A 21,801-nucleotide genomic window follows, 5' to 3' on the forward strand; every position below is an offset into this window, starting at 1 on the left:
GCAGAGAATGGACTGGAGAACTCGAGGTATGGGAGGGGGCGGGGGGTGAAGGGGAAGCTGGGACGAAGCGAGAGAGTAGCACAGACATATATATACTACTAACTGTAAAATAGATAGCCAGTGGGAAGTTGTATAACAAAGGGAGTTCAACTCGAGGATGGAAGATGCCTTAGAGGACTGGGACGGGGAGGGTGGGGGGGGAGTCAAGGGAGGGAGGGAATACGGGAATATGTGTATAAAAACAGATGATTGAACTTGGTGTACCCCCCTAAAAAGAATAAATAAATAAATAAAATTAAAAAAAATAAATTAAAAAAATAAAAAAATAAGTTCCTTTTATTTTAGTGGTTCCATTTTAGTCCTTGACACATGCATTTATCATTACAATTTCGAAGTGTGGTTTTGAACTTAGCATTATACCCTAAGAATTTCCGCTCGTTGTTAATTTTCTTAATTTTCATTTTCTTTACTCAACAGTTTTCCAATCAGTGGACATCTAAGCATTTCCAATCTTTTTTTCTGCTTTACTTTAAATAATTATCTAATTAACTTAAACATTAATGTAGCCCTTTAATTTTTATAAATTATCTCCTCTTAGATGAACTATCAGTGGCAGAATTATTGTGTCAAAGGGTATGAACAGTGAATGATTTTCAAAATATGCTGCTGAGTGGCTTTTGAAGAGTTGTGTCAATTAACATCGTTTCCAGGGGTTATACCTGCTAACAAAGTATGAGTGTAGCGGTCACTGTATCCTCACCAGAGCTAGTGATCTCATTATTTCTTATATTTTTGCCAGCAAAATGGGAACTGACTGGCAGAAAAGAAAGTTCATTGTTGCTTAATTTGTGTTTTGATAACAATTGAGGCTAAATATTGACTTTTTTTTTTTTTTTTTACTAATTGTTCCTTCTCTCGTAGCGAAGTCCTGTTGATACTTGTATAAATGTAAACTTGTTGATCACACATTTTTTCACTTTTTAAAATGAAAGGCTTATGGAAGTTGCCCTTGGAATGTTGAAAGAAAACACAGAATTAGGTAGGATATTCTGTCAGTCAAGGTCTTAATCTTCAGCATGGTGAGGAGTGCTTAATAAAGGGGCTATTTACAAAGGTGTGATGTGTCAAGGTTAGTTAACAGGGCATGGTGTAGTACCAAGGGCTAGCAACAATGGTACCATTTTGGGGGGGGGGGGGCAGATCATGGAACCCAGAGGGACAGTTATAGGAAATTGCTGCCTGACATTTGTAGGGCTATGACCTTTGAAAGGGAGACACAGTCAATCCATGGTGACCCAGCAGAAAGGGAACAGGAAATGAATGTCCTGACAGTGACCTTGACGATTTCTCCTCACCCTCTGATTTCCTGGGGTGCTTCCCTCTGACCCAGCCCAACTGCCAGAGGGTAGTTAATGCAGTCTATAAAGGTCAGTCTCCTGAAGCCCTCAGCAGGATGAAAAAGACAGGTAAGTGGATATGGAAGGACACATGGAAAATATTCAGCATAGATATTCTGGCATTAAGATATTTTAGAGTGGCCAGTAATATGAGCCCTCACGAATAGATGCAAGATGATAGATCTGAGGTCTCTCTGAATTCAACTTTTGAATGTTATGAAAAACTATGTAATTTACATAATTTAGCTTTCAAATGGAAACAAAACAGAATATTAATGCCATTACTTGATTTGTTTTTAGGGAATCTGGATAGGAGAACGTATTCTTTACTCGGAGGAAATTTTATTAAACTGGAATTTCAGAGAGAAGTAAGAAAGAAGCATTCCAAATCACAGAAGTCAGCAAGAAAGCAAAAGGGTAAGCAAAGGGGAAACAGTCCAGGAATGTTAAGAATGAAAGGGATTGTATTGAGTCTACCAGGAATTTTGTGATTCAGTAGGTTGGTGGGTCCTGGAAGTTTGTGTTTGTAACGAGGGCTCCAGATCATTCTGGTGGAGCCAGTGGACTGTCATTTAGAGCAGCTGAACACCATAAGCTTTAGAAAAAAGCTGCAAAATCTACTGCCTCACAGATGTTAGTGGAATCAACCCAAATGGAAATGGCAAACTTGAAAATGATAAAGCAGCTCACGGGGAACAGGGATTTCCTTGCATTAAAAGTGCTTGGCCCATAACTGTATATGACAGCTAATAGCAGTGGTGGTTCTAACGTGAAGCACTTCCTACAGGCCAACCCCTGTGACAAGTATTTAACATTAGTTTTCTCCCTGAATCCTCTTAACCTCGTGAGGTACTATTCGTATCTCCATTTCATGTGTGAGGAATACAGGCTTATGAAGGTTAAGCATAAACCAGAGAACACACTGCTGTCACTCCTCAGGCCCTGAGGTGCCCAGCCTGCCTGCCTTCTTCTCTCTACCTTTCAGAGTTTTCTTACGTTTGGTTTATATATAATATCCAGAGTTTTCAGAAGTACCTAGTGGGAGGAATAGAAAACAGTATGTCTGCTCCATTTCCCTGGAGGCAAAAGTACTTTAAAATATTTTTTAAATCAAGAGGGTCATTTATTATATTTCTCTCCAGCAGAATTACTGTTTTCATGCATCCATAACTCCCCAGTCTTTGGCCATATATAAAATAATTTGTATGAAGTTATAATCACAGTTTCTAGCATTATAATGGAGCAGTTAAGATGTTGGACTTTGCAGACTAAGATACTTGGACTTGAGTCTCATCTCAACAACTTACAAACTATGGGTTCTTGGGTAAAGACCACATAGGTAGCCTGGACTTCTACTTCCATCTAGTAGTAACTAGGTACCTATCTCCTTCCTTGCTGGGGAAGGTGTCAGAGGAGGCCTAGAGAAGAGTCAGGACTTTCATCACACAGCTGTGATGAGGCCATCCCCACCACAATGTCAGTGACGACCATGTGAGGACCTGGAACTCCTACCCCTGCCCAGCAGTCACAAAGAACATCCCCCTCCCTTTTCACTGGCTGAGTGGGGGAACCTGGACTTCTCCCTCCACCTGGGAGTCATGAGATAGCATTCCTCTCTTTCACCTGCCAGAGCTGTGTCAGAAAAAGCCAGCTAAAACAGGTTTAAATAAGATCCAGTCTCGTAACATAATATGAACACGTCTAAGATTCAATCAGAAACCACTCATCATACCAAGAACCAGGGAGATCTCACACTGAATGAAAAAAGGCAACCCATAGATGCCAACAGCAGGATGACAGTGATTTCTAGAATTATCTGACCAGGATTTTAAGCAGCTGTGATAAAATATGTTTCAACAGCAATTATGAACATACTTGAAAAAAGTAAAATAAAAAAAAAAAGAAAAGAAAAAGAAAACCTCAGCAAAGGAACAGAAAATCTCAGAAAAGAAATACAAAAAATAGAAGCATACAAAGAAGAACCAAATGAACTGAAAAATACAAAAAGAAAACAAAAAACTCAGTGAGTGGACTCAACAGCTGAATGGAGGAGACAGAGGAAAGAATCAGTGAATTGGAAGAGAGAACAATAGACATTACCCAGTCTGAATGATAGAGAGAAATAGACTGGAAGAAAAAAAATTAATGCAATAATGTAAGAAAAGGAAATAAAAGGCATATGGGTAAGTAAAGAAGTAATAAAACTATCCCTATTTGCAGATAACATGATTGACTATGTAGAACATTCCAAGGAATTCACACCAAAAAAACCCGCCCAGAAGCAGTAAGTTCAGCAAGGTCACAGAATACAGGGTGTACAGGGTACAAGATGCAAAATAGATGCAAAAGAACATGCAAAAATAGGTCATATTTCTATATGAAATATAGAACCATGGTCACTGAAATTAAAAATACAATATCATTTATAATTCCTTAAAAAAAGAGAAATGCTTAAGTGTAAACCTAATATTATACATTCAGGACTTTATAGTGAAAACTGCGTAGCACTGATGAAAAATACCACAGAATATCTAAATTAATGGAAAACATACCATCTTCCATGGGTGAGAAGACTCAACAAAGTAAAGATGTAAATTCTTCCCAAACTGGTATAGAGGCTTGACACAACTCCTATCAAAATTTCAGAAGCTTTTGTAGATATAACAAGAGTATTCTAAATTTTATATCAGAAGGCAAAGGAACTAGGATAGCTAAAATAATTTTGGAAAAGAAGAATTAAGTAGGAAGACTCAGTCTACCTGATTTCAAGATGTATTATACAGCTACAGTAATCAAGATGATGTGATAATGGTGAAGGAGCAGAACAGAGAACCCAGAAACAAGCCCACCCTAGTATGTCCAACTGATTTTGGAGAAATGTACAAAAGCAGTTCAATGATGGAAAGATAGACTTTTCAATAAATTGTGCTGTATTGGACATCCATAGGCTAAAAAACTGAACCTTGACTTAAGTTGCACACCTTATACAAAAATAAACTTTAAATGGATCATAGATTTTAAAAGTAAAATATAAAACCATAAAACTTTTAGAAAGAAACATAGTGCAAGGATCTTGGGCTAGGTAGAGAGTTCTTAGACTTGTCACTAAAGCATAATTCATAAGAGTGAAAATTGATAAATTGGACTTCATCAGAATTAATTTTTCTTTTGCAAAAGGCCCTGGGACGAGGATGAAAAGAATTACAGTGGGAGAAAAAATTTGCAAACTGTATATCTGACAAAGGACTAATATCTAGAATACATAATAGGCTCCTGAAACTTAGCAGTAAAAAAAACAGAGAATCCAATTAGAAAATGGGTAAAAGACATGAAGAGACATTTCACCGAAGAAGTCATACAGATGGCAAATAAACATCTGAAAATATGTTTAATATCACTAGCCATTAGGGAAAGGCAAATTAAACCCACAGTGAGATATCACTACACATCTATCAGACTGGCTAAAATAAAAAGTCGTGACAACACTACCAAATGCTGGCAAGGATGTGAAAAAACTGGATCCCTTACTCATTGCTGGTGGGAATTCTGAGTGGCTCAGGAACTCTGGAGAACAGTTTGGTGGTTTCTTTAAAAAATGACATGCAGCTACCATACTACCCAGCAACTATACTCCTGGACATTTATCCCAGAGAAATCAAGACATGTTCACATAAAAATCTGCATGTGAATGTATAAAACAGCTATATTTTATGTAAATGCCTCCTCAAGTCCCCTGGACTACTTTTCTTTTTACTCCAGTTGATACCTCCTATATAGAAATTCTGGAGTCACTACTTCTGTCTTTGTAGGCTGAAAGAGAAAAATATATATATATAAAATAAAACCAAGTAGTACTTGATTCGAAGACTTGATATGAAGGCCTCCAGGGAAAGGAGAAATTATACACTATATAAACCCCAAGGAATTACAATGCTGCTCTTGTAATCATTGCTCTAAATCTGGACACTACTGGATATAATTCAGAGTCCTGAAAAAATAGAAGCTTTTAAAAGTTTAATGAATATTTATTGAGCATCTACTATGTGAAGCATGAGGTTTCTGCATTAAAATAACCTGTGTACCTAATAATTATCCCCATTTCATAGATGAGCAAATCGAGGTACAGAGAGGTTTAGATTTAGGTTCTGCTCTGTGCCAGCCACTTTGATACTCAGCCATTATCTGATTTCATCCTCACAGTTAGTCTTGGTCAAAGTTTCCAACCTCCTGTTTCTCGAGTCTTTGGTCATCATTAAGAAAAGTATAATGGGAGTGCTCTGAAATTAGACCCCCAGATTAGGACTATGAATCTTGAAGAGCTCTATATTAAAAAGTACAAAGGAAGGAGGTCTTGGAATATTAATCTTTGTGCTGTTCTTCCTCCCCTTGCATTCTGGGTTCTTCCTTTAGTTGGCTTGTTATAGTAAGAATACAAAAAGAAGAAAATACTGATATTGAGGTTATTGTAAACTTCCAAACCAGGTTTTTGCAAATCAAAAGACAGGGCTCCAAGGGCCCAGGTGCACAGAGTTTATGGCCATGGCACAGACAGCAAAGGTGAGAAAGGGAACGCCATCCTTTGCCCAGCCCCCTACTCTCCAGGGAAACTACTCAGGGTCTCCTGCCCTGGACAGGGAGAGAGCTGGGGGGGCCTTGCTACAAGGGCCATCCTGCACCATTTGACTGGGAATATCACTTGTGTGCCAGGCAGAGGAGCCACGTGGAGGGTCTTCTTCTGTTACTATGGGCTGAATTGTGTCCCCTCCCCTCATTCCTATGTTGAATCCCCCTACTTGAAGATGGGGCCTTTAAAGAGGTGATTAAGTTAAAATGAGGCCATTAGGGTGGGCCCTAATCCAATCTGCCTGGCATCCTTATAAAAAGAGAAAATGTAGGCACAAAAAGATATACCAGGGTTGTGTGTGTACAGAGGAAGGACCATATGAGGACATAGCAAAGATGCAGACATCCCAGACATCTGCAAGCTAAGGATAGAGGCCCCAGGAGAAACAAGATCTGCTGACACCTTGATCTTGGACTTCTAGCCTCTAGAACTGTGAGAAAATTAATTTCTGTTGTGTAAGCCACCCAGTTGGGGTATTCTGTTATGGCGGCCCTAGCAGACTAATGCACCTGCCATTTGGCGAGGGTCTCCCATCAACATGGAAAAGAAGATTTCCCACGGCCAGGACCTTTGCTGAGCTCCATCCACAGCCCTGCAGACTCCTTCAACAACAGCCTGGGACACTTGTAAGCCCCTCCACAACAGAAGGTCCTTGGCCCTGAAAGGGCTGAGGGTGGTGTGGAGAGGAAGACCCATCAGAGGAACTAAGGTGAGGCTGGACCGGGGTGGGGCGAGGGGGCGGGAGCCTTTCTGGTTCCAGGTGCAGAAGTTCCTCTTGGTGTGCAGAGCTGTGTCTCTGTAGAAAATGATTAACCTGATTGTGAAGCAGCCCGAGCTCCTGGAAGACAGGGTTGAGGGGAAATTGGTTTCTTTCTCTCTCTGGGCCCCGGATTCAAAAGTTGACTTGATGCGGAAGTGCCTTGTCTAAGCAGACTCAGGGCGGCCGGGAGGAACCGGTGATGAAATAGCCAGTGACCAGCAGGGCTCCTGGGTGGCACCATCCATGCAAAGATCCATGGGTCTGCCTTCTTGAGGCATCCCAGGACGCCTTGGGTAGAGGATCCAGTGAGAGGCCGGCCCCCTGAGTATGTGGTTCAGGGGCTCAGACACTGTCTCTTGGGCCCCAAAGTGAAGGGTAACCTCTGAGTGTGAGGACTGAGGGCATCTGGGTGACAAGAGAGATTTCCTTGTGGCCTACATTGTTTCACTTTGCTCTGAGCCTCAGCTGCCACAGCAACTTCATCCTTGGGGTTTTAGGATCTGGATTTGGTGCTCAAATTGAAAAATAAACGATGAGATTGCATATGTTGGGAGCACAAGGAAGCCCATGGTTTTCTGCATGGGTAATGAGAGGAAGTCACAAATTCCTTCCTTTCTTTTTCTTTAAACTCAAGTCAAAACAGCAGTCGCACAGATGAGTGTGTCAGCATGACTGCGGCTGCAGTCTCAGTCAGTGTGGGTCTTCCTAAAACTCTAGGAGAGACACAGCGAGGGCTTCCCTAGCACTGAGATGGGAGGAAAGCGCACCAGCCTCTGACTTCTGGCTAAACCCCAACTTCATTGCCTGCAATATAGAGAGGTTGGCTTAAATAATTGCAAAATATTATAATTCTAGGATTTGTAATTTTACTTAGGTTCTTAGAAGTGTTTAAGGCAGATCCTACCTATTACTGTGTTTCTCTTTCTGAAGGTTAAATGGCACTGTGTGTGTGGGGGTGTGTGTGGGGGGGGGGTGTGTGTGTACGTACCGTGTGTGTAGTGTGTGTGTGGTATGGGTATATATGAGCATCGGGTATGTGTGTGGTGTGTAGAGCATGTGTGTGTGTGGTGTGTCATGCACTATTTACTCGATGTCCAGAGCGACCCCCCACATTGCCCCATCTATGCTAGATTTCCGGATCCTTCAGAAACCCTGTCTCCCACACCCAGCCAAATAAGCAAGAACACATGTGAAAAGCCTTTCTTATTCCAGTGCCTCTTGAAATGCAGCCAAACAGCTGGACTTAAATGCTTTGTAGAGAACCAGGGACGTGGCATGGCAATAAAAAGTTCAGTTTGTATTTGGAAACCAAATTCCTTTTCCCAAACCTGAGAGGGCAAGAGAGGGTAGAGGCTGCGCTGCCTCTTGCCGGCAGCCATCAAAGGGCGTGTGTGTGTGTGTGTGTGTGTGTGTGTGTGTGTGTGTGTGTGTAGGGGGTGTCTTTTATTAAAATCTCTCTCTTTTCTAGTGTTCCCCCATTTACACGTGCATTTGTATTTCAGGCTCCAGTTTAAAAATCAGCCTCTTCTTTCCTCTGCATCTCTTTCTCTAGTTCTATTGTTCTTCATTCATCTCTCTAGCCCCCTTGCTTCCTCTTTGGCCTTGGAACAGCGTGTCAAGCTCCTTGTGACAGTAGCTCAGTGTTCTTAGTATGCTGCGTGGATGGGGGCTGCAGGTTAAAGCAGGGAAGATTAGAGTGCCATATAATTGCTAGGATGCTGGGCGTCAGAACACGTCCACCTTCCTGGCCATGAGGGGGACTTACAGAGCTGCCAGGGTCCAGCTTGCGATTCCACGTCTGTTCCCGTCCTGTATTGCTGCTGAGCAAGTCACCCCAAATTAAGTGGCTTGAAACAACAATCATTTGTTTTGCTCATGAGTCTGTGATTTCAGCATGGCAGTTGCCGGGGTGGCTTACAGGTGAGGGGTAACTCCACAGTTGGGGGTTGGAGTCATCTGAAATTCATTCATTCACGTCTGCTGTTTACTGCTGGCTGCTGGCTGGGACCTTAGCTGGGACTGTCAGCAGGAACACCTTCATGTGGCTTTCCTTTGAGACTGGTGTTCTCACAGCTTGGTGCCTGGATTCCAAGAGAGAATGTCTCAAGAGACAAGGTGGACGTGTATATTATTTTTGTGACCTAGGCTCAGAAGTCATTTAGTGTCACTCTGTCATAATCTGGCCGAGGCAGTTACAAAATTCTGTCCAAGTCTGGGGGGTGGTGGTGACATAGACTATAATACACATATACAATAGGAGGAGGGTTCAATGTCTTATTGTAAAAACAGCCTGTGTGTGTGTGTGTGTGTGTGTGTGTGTGTGTGTGTGTACTATGTACTCTATTATAGTAATGTCGTGTATATGTATTAAGTGTGGTGAACATGCACTGTGTTGTGGCAGCTCTGTTTGAAAGTTCAATCTGCTACCTCTCTTTCCACATTCACCATCCCTTTCTTTGCCTCTTACAGTCTTGGTGGTTTAAATTTCTAGACAGAGATGGAATTTGTAGTAAGGTTTGTATAACACATGGATGTTAAAACTTACACTTTTGCTTGAATCATGTAGTGGGAAGAATGGCCTCAAAGGATTCTGCCTCCTGGTGTAAACGCCCCTCCCCTTAGGAGTGTGGGGGACCTGTGCACATGATGGAATTTTACTGGGGTGATTAGGTTACATGTGATGGTAAAGGTGAAGGGATTTTGTAGGTGTAATTAAGGTCCCTAATCAGTTACTTTGGGTTACTAAAAAGGAAATTGCCCTGGTGGGCCTGACATAATCAGGTGAGTCCTTTAAAGGATGGTCAGGTCTTCCCTAAATTAGAGAGAGAGTCTCCTGCTGGCTTTGAAAAAGTAAGCTGCCATGTTGTGAGAAGGCCATGTGGCTACAATATGAGGGTAGCCTCTAAGAGTTGAGAGCATCCCCAAATGACAGCCAGCAAGAAAACAGGGACCTCAGGCCTACAATGGGAAGAAAATTCTGCCAACAACCTGAGAGAACTCGGAAGAAATCCAGATGAGAACACAGCCCAGCTGACATCTTGAGACCTTGAGCAGAGAACCTAGCTACTCCACGTCCAGGCTCCTGACCAACAGAAGCTATGAGATGACAAATGTGTTATTTCAAGCCACCGAATTTGTGGTACGCATTGTACAGCGATAGAAAACTCACACAACTCATAACCATGAGCTCCACCGGCAAGAAAACGTTATCGAATGGATAACTGGAGAAACACTCGGCAGATCTAGCAGCGAGACTGTGCACACCCTGCAAGACACAGCTCAGATGTCACCTCCTTTAAGATCTTCATGGAGTCTCTTCAGCTAGAAGTAATCTCTTGCATCTGAAATCCTATAGCATGTTTGTCCCTCTTTTGTGGTACTTCTCATCTTCTGTTTGTATTCACCAGTGTACATGTTTTGACTCCCGGACTGGATTGTAGGGTCCTCCCCATGGAAATCGTGTCCTATTTTTTTGGTACCAAGGTACTTAGCGTAGTTTTTTTGTGTATCAACAAATGTTCCTGATAGTTTATTAGGTAATTTTCTCAATGACAGAACTTGAACTTTTTTTTTGATAAGGCAGTTTAAGAGTACATTTTGAAATAAGGAAATTCAAGAGATGGTATTCACTATTGTTTTAAGGCTGTTCGTTTAAAATATCAAAACTAGCCAAGCATTCTGGCCCTCCTTTGCAGTCAGTGAGAATGTTTCTGTCATTTGAGATTCTGAAATTAAGCCTCTGATTGTTCCTCCCATAGACTCTGGTTCTCAGACTCTGAAACTCCCTGCCAAGACAGAATCACAGATCTATCTGAGTAGTCTTTATTTTTATCCTGAAAATGGAGAAAAGAACTTCCTCAACCATTGGGACAAGCTGCTATGTAGCTATTACCCCTAGAATCAGCACCACTGTGTTCATGAAGGCAGGGATGACATTTCGTCTCAGAGCACTAACTACAAGTTTATTTAGAGAAACACTTAGACTTTAGCTCCTCTTTTGAGTTTAGTTTTGGAGCACTGAATGTAGAGGAAGCAGAAAGGCCACAGGACATAAAAAAGTCATGGTTTTCGTATGGCAAAATTTTGTAGCAAAAGAAGCCAACACTTGCTAGGGGCTAGTTGGTTTGAGGCGTGCAGGTCTCTCGTGTCTCAGGGGAGTGAGGACCTGAACACCACAAAGTACTGTTTTTGACGGGTTTGATTATTAATAATGAAATCAGTGCCATTAACAGTCTTCCTTGTAGCACTTATAAAAACAGAATGGTATTACTGTGAGGGTTTCTTTTTGGGCCAAGTTATTAGTCAGGTCCGTACTTATGTGCTTTAGGGGAGTGACAGCTGATTACGCTGGGCTCAGGAACACCTTTCGAGGACTTCCAGATCTGGGCCTTATAAAAATAGTGAGTAGAAACACTGCATTTATATCGTTCCTGAGAACTGGCAAAGAGTTTCGTATACATTATTCCACTAGGCAAAGCTGTCCTCTCCTAACTTGGTCCACCAGGAGCCGGTGAAGTTCAGGGACCATGATTGTTAAGGCCTCTAATGGCATCCACTTTGTTTAGAAACTGAGTGTATGTCCTATTCTGGTTGCCAATCTCATGAGGCCCCAGATGCCTGGGGCTGACAAATCAGATCACTACTAGTTAGCATCAAGATGGTGTTAACGGCCTGAGTCAGAAATTAATCACACCAGCTATTCTCTGGTTCACCCTGTGGTTATCCCCATGGTCAGTAATGAAACTGGATATGACAGGTCCAGCTTTTACATTTCATATGGAGGACAAATAAGCATTTGTGAAATCTACCGGGAATTATCTTCCAAAAATCCTGGTGTGGGATCTGTGGTCTGTTTGCTGTTTAGACTCTAGATAATCCTTGGGCCTCACTGGGTATTTATCCTTACAAATGGCTTGTAAGCTAAATGTGTTAGGGAAGAAGACCACAGTATCATGGCTGTGCGTGTGTGTGTGTGTGTGTGTGTATGTATCTGGAGGGAGGTGGGACAGTAAGAAACTAAGAAGAGACCTGGCAGCTGCCGCTCCTTTCCCGGTTGTATTGGGAGGTAGGGGGGACTAAGAGGAAGGAGAAAGTGTGGGATTTGAGAAATGAGAAGGTTGGGATAAGTCAGCTAGGCCCACCTACCTCTGCCTTAGCTTCACTTAGAGAGGTGTTTTTAAAACATGGATATCTACAGCTCGATAATGGATGATGCTTTAGAGGGCCAGGACAGGGAAGGTGGGAGGGAGACGCGGGTGGGAGGGGGTAAGGGGATATATGTATAAATACAGCTGATTCACTTTGGTGTACCTCAAAAACTGGTACAAGAGTGTAAAGCAATTATATTCCAATAAAGAGCTTTAAAAAAATAAATAAAACATGGATATCTAGACCCAGCTTTAATGAATCACAATCTCTAGGGGTAGGGCCCAGAAACCTGTACTTCAAACAAACAGATAATTTTGATGTACTGGCTGGTTTGCAAACCACTGGAATAACAAATAGATTTCAAGTAACAGTGCAAAGAGCATTGGACCAGGAGTGAGGGCCCTGTGTTTAAGTTCTGCCACCAGCTTGCTGTGTGACCTTGTGAAATTCACTTTGCCTCTTTGGGTCTCAGTTTCCTCATCTGTAAAATGGGTGGTGGACCAAGTAAGTGGTAACATTCCATCCAGCACACACACTATAAATCAAAAACTGTCTATGACACAAATATCTGAAGCCACTTGGGGGTTCTATGAAGATCCCCGTGCAGGAGCAGGGAAGCAAGGCAGTGAGAAAGAGGCACGGGTGTGAGAGACAAGTGGGGAGAGAGCCTCATGCAAGGGGCCTCTCTGCTGGGGGGATCCTGGTTTTGTGGGGCTTGACACGTATAATTTGAAGGGTCCTCTTTAAGAAAAAGAATGTAAAATTACCATTAAAATTAAGTATAAAAGTGAATATTTACTTATCCAGAAGAAAACATAATATCTTTATTAGTTTGTCACCTGACACAGCTTTATAACATTTTTTTCCTATAGCTTTGGCCTTCATACATTTTGATTTTCCCTTCATGTGACAATAATTTTGCACTATCACTTTATTTAGAGAAAATAGAAAGACAGTTATCTTTAATGCATTTGAACTTTTTTTGTAAGCTGTTGATAGTTTAGTAAAGCTTCTTTCAGCTTCACAACTCATTGTTGGTCATGTTGTGTGCATTTTTAGGATTATAGTCAAGTCTGGGAAAACTTTAATCAAGCTTCTTTCATGTTAGAGCTGTAAGAGTTGGAAGAATTTTTACATGTACTGGCTCTGGCTTCTACCTTTTAACCCTTGTTTTTTCTCCTTTACCTTGATAGTTCTGGTGCTGGGTGCCGCAGGCCATGTTCATAGCACAAAGTCCCCTCTGCACCTCCAGGTCAGGACACGGGGGGAGCTGGCAGAGAGGGCTGTCGAGGCCATTCCTGCCGTGGGTCGGCTTGCTTTCACTGAACTGCACATGGAAATGACCACAGACATTCCCCTAAATGTGCACCATGTGTGTCTCCAACTTGAATTCTTCTCAGCCAGACCCCCCAAATGCCCGTGAGCACTGCCTGACCTGGGGGGATGCCTGACAGAGGGGGAGGGAGAGTGGAAAGAGGCTGTGATCTTAAATTATTGTTGTTAGAAAGAGATATATATAAAATATTTATACATGTGTATTTTATTATTAATTGTGTATATAGTATAATATATATTTCAGGTGGACCCTGTGACTTGTATATAATATACATGTTATATATGTCAATGTTGTATGATAGATATTTATATATACCCTATATATATACACAACTGTTATACATTACATAATATTATATATTATATATTATATATATACACACCATATAAATTGATATACACACATATATATTGCCAATTTTATAGAAATATATGGCCATATGATCCCATTGCTAGGGCCCTTCAAATGCCATGGAGGAGCCAGTGCAAGAGGAGTCCCTGGATCTTAGACCTTCGTTGGCTTTACAGTAGATCCACCTCTGCTTTGATACTGGGACAGAGACCAGTGGGAATATACTTTACACTTGATTGTGGGAATCACGGGACTGAGATTTTTCCCTTGAGGGTGCTGAGTATTTTGAAAGGTTTGGGCACATATCTCTAGGGTGAAGTGCTGTGATCCTGCCTGTGTTGTTGGTGCGGGGTCCATCTGTATTCCTTCCCTCTTCTCCTCTCATCCCTCACGTAGGAATCAGGAAGATTAGAGTCACATCTGTGCAGGTAGCTGAGCTGATGTTCCCCAGTTACTTATCCTTGCTGTCCCCTGCCCCATGAAAAGGTGGGGGTTAATCTTTCACAGGAGTGGGGAGGAAGATTCTGAGATGAATATGTATTTTGGAAGAGGGGTGAGAAACAGAAGCACTTCCTTGGAGCCCACTTAAAGAGAGCATGGGCAAAGCTAAATTGTCAGCAGAGGATCCAGCAGAGAATATGGCTGTCTTTAGCAAAGACATAAGGGAGAACTCTGCTGGGGATGCAGGGGTGGGATGGGGCAGTGAAGGTGCCTGTCTGGGTGACTGATGTTAAGAGGTCTCCCAGAATCCTCAACATGTGAATACCCGACAGTACAGACTATACCCAGTAGAATGTGGACACAAAGACAGTAGAGAACAATAAAGTCCCCTTGCGATGCAGCTGCTGCACGGTTGGACAGGCTCACTCACACCAGCTAAGTGACATTCTGGAGCACCAAGCTTCCGGAGGGAAATAGTCACAAGTGAGCCTCATCCAAAATACACCTGCATCGCAGGCATTCTGGGTAACGAAGGACTAGTCAAACCCTCATTGTTAATACCATGATCTTACTTTAAAATTCTGCTCAGAATTCTGCGAGTGGCTTCCTTTTGTAACTAGAGAAGGAGCAGTGTGGGGTAGGGAAGTGTGCCACAGCTGAGGGAAGGCTGAGGAAATATACTAGGACCCAAATCCTGGAAACTGCTCTTTGCTGGAGGCTCAACTGAATGAGAGACTGGTGAACAGATGGACACCTTCGTCAGAAGGGATCCTTCTTCAGAATTCCTGCTCTCCTTTGGTTTTATTCTTATTTTTAAAAATTTCAAGTCAAAGAATACAATAAGACTGTAAAGAGTTTAAAGTGCATTAATCTTATGTGTACGATTCAATGAATTTTTTCGTACATGTATATCCATGTGACCACTACTCAGATCAATATGTAGACATCGTCAGCATCCTAGAAAGTAACCCTCGTTCCTTCCTAGTTAATTTTCCTTCCTTCACTCTGGAGATAACCAGTATTCTGATTTCTATCACCACTGACTAGCTTTTCCTTTTCTTGAACTTCATATAAATGGAATCATTCCATATATTTTCTGTATTAGTTTTCTATTGTGGTATAACAGATTACCATGTACTAAGTGGCCTAAAACAACACACCTTTATCACCTTACATTTTCTGTGTGTTAGGAGTCAGGGCACTGCTTAGCTGCATCCTCTGCTCAGGATCTTATAAGGCTGCAATCAAGGTGTTGGCTGAGCTGTGTTCTCATCTGATAGCTTGATGAGGAAGAAACTGCTTGCAGACTCATTCAGGTTGTTGGCAGAATTCATGTCCTTGTGGTTGTATGACTAAAGGCTACTCTTGGTTCTTAGGTAATACCTGTAGTTCCTTGCCACGTGACCCTCTCACAGGCTATCTCACAATATGACAGCTTACTTTATGGAAGTAATGGAGAAACCCTCTGTAGTTTACAAAGACAGAGTTTTGTATAAAGTAACGTAATTATGGGAGAGATGGTGTCCCATCACTTTGACATTTATCTGATCAAAGAAGCAACATCCTATCAGCTTTGCCATATTGTATTTGTTAGAAACAAGTCACCTGCTCTGGCAGCAGTCAAAAGCAGAGGATTATATAAGGATGTGACTCATTTGGGGTCACTGTAGAGTGTGTCTGCCACATTCTGTTTTGTGTTTGACTTCCCTGGTTCAATCTTTGGTTCAACCTAACGTCTGTGAGATTCGTCCATGCTGATGAGTGTATCCATTGTTCGTTCTTTCCCATTGTTGTGTAGTATTTCTCTGCATGAATAGACCACTATTTCTTTATCATTTTTACTACTGATGGATATTTGGCGTGTTTCTACTTTTTGGTTATTATGAATATAGCTGTTGTAAATATTCTTATACATGTCTCTAGGTGAACATGTGCGTTCGTTTCTCTGGGATTTGTATTTAACCATGTTTAGGCTTTTTTCTCTGTAATTTAATTCATTCAACACTTATTTACACCAGGCCCTTCCGGTTGCAGTTTTAAAAATCATGACTTGGGATTGGGCTGGAGGATTAAAGAGGGGTTGACTTTTGATGTGACAATTATGATTCACCTCCTTCCCCCTTGCCAAAGGAGGCAGTGATTTGATCCCTATTTTATGAAAGCTTTCCTGATGATTCCTCTCCCTTCCACCTTTTCTTTTAGCAACCAATAAAACAAAACAGCAACCACCCACCCTAACCTTGAGAGACTGCATTGTAGTTGCTAATCTGATTCCAGTGGGATACAGGTTTCCAATACTCAGGGGAGGGACACCACTTTCTGTGCTTTCTTTGTGCATGGTTTCAGCCTTAGAGTCTTGGACAATGGAGGACCCCCATAGAAGCATGTGGCATCCTCCAAGGTGCTACAGCCTAACTCTGTAACCGTGGGAGAACTGCCAGAGTCAGGCCCCACTCTCTGAGGAGCCTTTCCTTTTATAGTGCAAGGGAAATGGAAAGATTCAGTCATATATGAAAGGAAAGTCCAGGTAATGAATAGAACTTAGAAATACACAAAAAAGAGAAACACACCTGCCTTTCCTTACAGTCTGGAGTTGAAGAGGAAGGAATTAAGGGTCGCTTCTAGATCTCTGACTAATACAACCAGGGTGAATGGTAGTGTCATTTACTGAGAAGAGGAGGGCCAGGGAGGTTCATACCTGGAGAGAGAAATCAAAAGCTCTTGATCTGTTAAATTTGGGATGGGCATTAGACATCTGACTGGAGAGGTGGAATAGGCAGATGGCTATAACAAGTCCGAAGTTCGAGGGAAATGTAATAGCTGGAGATATAAACTTGAGTCATATGCATATAGGTGTATCTGAAAGCCAGGGTGTGAATGAACTCACTTAGGGAGATAGGGCAGAGAAAAGAGTTGCAAACCTTGGAAGACACCACATTCGGATATCTGGCAAAAGAGGAAGAGTCAGGAAAAGAGACTGAGATGGAGTAGCCAGCAGGGTAGAAGGAAAACCAGGAGTCTATTGTGCAGTCAAAAGAGAAGACGGCTTAAAGGATGAAGAAATGGTCAACTGTACCAAATGCTGCTGAACAGTTGAGTGGGATGATGATAAGAGAGTGTTCCATGGCTTTGCCTATGTGGAGGTCCTGTTGCCCTTGGCAAGAGCACTAGAGCAGTAGTTGCTGAGACTAAAATGAAGTGGATTAAGAGTGAATGGGAAATGAATGAGTGGAGATAAGATGTGTAAATATTGCCTCCTAAAAATTTGGTTTTGGGGAGGAGTAAAGTGTGAGGCAATAGCTGGAAGGGTTGGACAGCAGATAGTGAGGAAGAGACTGGTGTTGTAGGAGAAGGAGACCTAAAGGAGTGAAGATCTTCTTGGGTGAGATCCTGGGTGCCCCTGGAAAGACTGGGCTTGGGCAGGAGGAGGGATACTTCCTCCCCACATACTGAGTTGGAAGGAGATGCTGGTGGATTTAGACTCTGATGCCTTCCATTGTCTCAGTGAAGCAGGAGTCAGGACATCAGCTGTTAGCAGGAAGAGAAGGGAGCTGCTGAGAAGAGAGGAGAAGGGAGAAAAGAGCCAGTTTAGAGAGTGGTGTATTGGTCTAGGTCTTGCAAGAAGCAGATGCCAAGGTGGGGATAAACATGCAAGGGTTTTATTAGTAGAACCATGTGTGAGAAAAAATGGGGAGGGAGCCAGAAGAGGATGGGAGAGCTGTCAGACAGTGGTACAGCTCTGACACCAAATGAAGAGAGGGGAAAGGAAGGGTGGGTAGAAGCGTGCTAGACTGCCATGAAATCTAGAGAAGTTTCAAAAGGCCAATGAGGAGCCAAAATTTGCTGACAGAGGAGTCCCGTTTCCTTGCTGTCCCTGCTGAGCTCAGCCATTGGGAAGCAGCACCTGGGAAGGTGGTCTTAGCATCAACACGGTGATGGATTTCTGAGCTCAGCCGCTGGGGCCTGAGGCTAACTATGTTCCCTGAGGCATTCTCATGACTGCAGCCACGTGGATGATGAACTTACTAGACCAGATGCCGTCATGCTGCCAGACAGTGTTGGGCACCTATTTAAAGTTCGTGATTATGAATTTAAAGTGAAAGCCCTCTTTCCTTGGCAACTCAAATTTAAACACTTCATGAATGCATGATGGAGCTCTGTGGCTCTAGTGGACAGTTGGTAACTCCCAACGTGAACACATTTCAGCCCAACACCAGGGTGGTGAGTATTCCACAGGTCACAGTTTGAGATCTTGACCTCTCATTGGTTTGTGTTCTGGGTTGGTCCCAAAATACTTGTTGAGACAAACTTCATTCCTTCAATTGTGCTACCCAGCCCACCTTCAGACAGAGGTGGAACTGTCATTGTTCAGGAGAGCCATGGTCAGCTATTTAATTCTTGTAACAGGTGCCAACAGATATCTTCTGACAAATTGATTTTTATAAATGTTTTCTCAATAGCAAAAGTAATATGCATACAAAATTTGGAAGCTGCAGTGCTGTCATCTGTCCATATGCCCCAGTCTGTCCTGGAGGTCCCCTACAGTTGATGGATGGTTCCCTTATCTGTCGGTGACTTCCTCTCTTCAGCATCTCTGTCCCCTTTGTGAGGATTTTATCGTCTTGAGGCCACAGGGGCTTGTTTGGCCTCCACACAGGGCAGGTCGGAAGGACTGGGGAGTTAAGGCCCCAAGAGCAGTCCTCAACAATGGGGGTGAGAGTGGGTGGGTAGGTAAATCCCAACTGAATATTAACTGTGTTTTTCCTCTTTATATTTCTGCTAAGAGAATTGTAATTCTCCTGGGCAATCTGCAGGACTCTGACTGACTGACTAGGAGAGAGTGAATAGAGGAAGAACACATAGTAACTGATTTATTGAGATTGATACGGGTGAAATATATGCATATATATGTATTTCAAGTGTGTATACATTTAGAATAGTTTATTTTATAGATATGTGTATGTGTATGTGTGTGTGTGTAATATATAAATATATGTATGTATGTGTGTGAGTGTCTCTCTCAGATCTGATCATGTCATGCATTAAAAACCTTCCATTGTTCCTTCTTATAATAGGACAGAGTCCAAAGTCTCCTTGGAATCTCCTCCATACACACCTTCCGGCCTCTCCACCTTTCTCCTCATCAGGCCACCTCCCCACCCCCACACTCAGGCTCCAACATGGGAGATACTCTTTGGCCTGCTGTGAACCTTGCCCTTTCCCCATCTCAGCCTTTGCACAAGCTATGCACTCTGACTACCCAGTTCCCGGATCCCGCCCTGTCGGATGCCTGCCTTGGAAAGTTCTCTTCATTCATCTGGAATGAGCTCACTGTCCGTCCTGGGCCTGTTGAGATCCCAGTGCCTAGCACAGTGCAGCCAACACTGGATGAACTCTCAGCTCTCAGATCGCCCCCACCCCCAGGGAGTCAGGAGTGCCTTCCTGTCTGCCCCGGACACTCAGCTCACTGGTCCCTCCGGGAGAGCATTTCTTAGGTGCCTGCATCTCCCATTACAACCCTCAGAGCCGGACCCATGCTTCTCCTCCAAAAGAGCATTCTCAGTGTCCTGCACAGGGCCTGGCACATTGTTGGTGCCCAGTGTGTGCTCCGTGAATGAATGCATGTGTATTTATAGATCACTACCCGTGTGACAGATAAGCTGGAAACTGAAGGCAAAATGTTGAAGGCCTTGCTCAAGAAACAATGATCAAGAACAGTGATAAAGGCTCCCACATACATGATGAGTTCACTATGGAAAACCGAATTCGATTTGCAAAGACATAGGCATCACCACAGCTCTTGAGGAAGGCAGTGGCTGTTTCTTTTTGGGTCCCCCACCCCCACCCCTCCGTCGTCATGGGTGACCTGTGGGTATAATGGATTCATAGCTCCTGTAGCAACCAGAAAAGCAGCACCAGGGAAGGCGGCCAAGGGCCCCTCCCCCAGCCTGGGGGAGACCCTCTAACTGCCAGCTTTTCCCCAGACATGAGCGGAGGGTTCTGCTGCTGCTGGTTCGGGGCCCACCCCTCTAAGCTCCAGATGACTCACTTCCTTCCATACGAGTGTTAGGGGAAATTCAAAGTTACATTTCCAATTTCCCACTCCCATTAGTCATTACACTCTTGGCGGGTTTTTCAGCCTTCCTGGTTGCTGCATCTGAGTTTTAGGCCTGGTGAGCCGTGGATGCACCTATAAGATTGCACCTGGGACTAAGCAGACTTCTGACTTTTCTCTTTATGATCTTATTTCCAGCGTCTTCCTCTTCCTTCCTTCCTTGTATTAAATTTCTAACATCTACCAGTACATAAGATCCACCTCGGCACAGTACTGTGAATGGCAGTTGTTCGTGGTACATACCTTGTTGGATAGAAAATGAATGAATGAGTGGCTGTGTATTGGAACAAAATGAATGAAGGCTGTAGACACTCCTTTGGTTGTTTTTTCAATTAGACTATCTCCCTGTAATCCATGCTGGCTTAAGTCTTGGGCTGGTCTGATTTTTCTGGCCTCAGGATTCTAGGGCAGGGAGGTGGGGGAGAAGGAAATGAGGGGCCTGAGAGAAGAGGTGGCTGGAAGGTCTTTCGGGAGCCTCACTACCCAGTGAGATTTCCTTTGGCAGCTTCCCCCTTCTGTGGAGGCCCCGCGCCTGCCAGCTCCACAGAAGGAGCTTGGCTGTGGTTACACTGTCGGGCTCCAAAAGCAAAAACAGTGACGGGAGGAGGCGCCCGCTCTGTGGGGCCAGGGATTAGGGAGGTGGGGGTCGAAGGGCAAGGAGCCCGGACTCCATGTGGCATCCGGTTTTAAACAACTCTACTTAGAAATAGAAGAAAATCTCTCCGGAAAATGGGAGGGCTCTGGCAGCCCTCCCAGGCCTGAGGAACAGCAAGTTCCTGCCAACTTGTGACGGAAGTGGGGGATCTGTGGGAAGGGCGGAGGGAAATGGGCATTGAAAGGAGTGGACACAACCCAGCAGCATTTTTCCTGGTTAAAAACCCTGTTCAGAGGTAAACACGTTACTGAAAATGAAAAGGGTTTTTATTCTTCCAGGCCAGCCTACTTCCCATGAATTCAGTCATTCCCAGGTGTGTGTGTTTGTTTTCAAAGAAGGAATATTATAAACTCTTCAGGGTCCCCGCCTGAGAATGCTTCGGAATAATGGAGTGCAAAAATCAGCCCCACCTCTTCGTGTTTCTGAGGCACGAGCATGCCTTCTAGATTCTCTCTTCCAGGACAAGGCTGGGAAGCTCTCTTGGGAAGCTCCTTTCCAGCCCATTAGAGCCAGAGCCAATCATGGCCTCTTCAGACAATCTGCCTTGGCTGACTGCTCTGGCAAGGTCAACTCAGGGAAGGAAAGCTCTGAGGCCTTGATGAGGAGGGGGAAAGGAGTTACACATTTATAATTGCAGAGAGGTCTAAAATCAGCATGGTTCCAATGAGACCTAAAGTGGATAAACAGACCTTCGGTCTGCAATAATTCATTCTCCTGTCCAGAACCTCAACCCACAGCTGTCCCTGGTGGGGTTGGGGCATTTCATAATCTCTTTGACTTCAGAGCCTCGACGTGGCCCCCGGAGCCAAGGGAGGCTCCGCTTCTCAGGAAGTGGACTGTTAATCTGGTTCACCTGGGAAGCCCACCTGGAAAACCTGTGTGGGGGCAGGGGAAGGTAGAGGGAAGAAGCGGATGCTTTTTAAACCCACCCCCTTCACCAAGCTTTCTGAGAAGGTGGATCGTCTATGCTGCTA

At 43.4% G+C, this 21,801-nt stretch overlaps 1 protein-coding gene across 2 annotated transcripts in view; it reads left to right on the forward strand.

The window, feature by feature from the left end:
* The window catches only part of LOC130856475 (basic salivary proline-rich protein 3-like), a 123,074-nt gene that overhangs the window by 20,475 nt on the left and 80,798 nt on the right, over positions 1 to 21,801 (forward strand). Inside the window, exon 2 of one of the 2 annotated variants that reach the window (XM_057740837.1) lies at positions 1,698 to 1,814. The exons of the other annotated variant lie outside the window; for it this stretch is intronic. The gene's annotated coding sequence lies outside the window, so the exon portion shown is untranslated. The remainder of the gene's footprint in view (positions 1 to 1,697; positions 1,815 to 21,801) is intronic. 2 annotated transcript variants of the gene reach the window in all.

This window comes from Hippopotamus amphibius, chromosome 7, assembly GCF_030028045.1.
Source record: "Hippopotamus amphibius kiboko isolate mHipAmp2 chromosome 7, mHipAmp2.hap2, whole genome shotgun sequence".
Lineage (NCBI taxonomy): Eukaryota > Metazoa > Chordata > Mammalia > Artiodactyla > Hippopotamidae > Hippopotamus > Hippopotamus amphibius.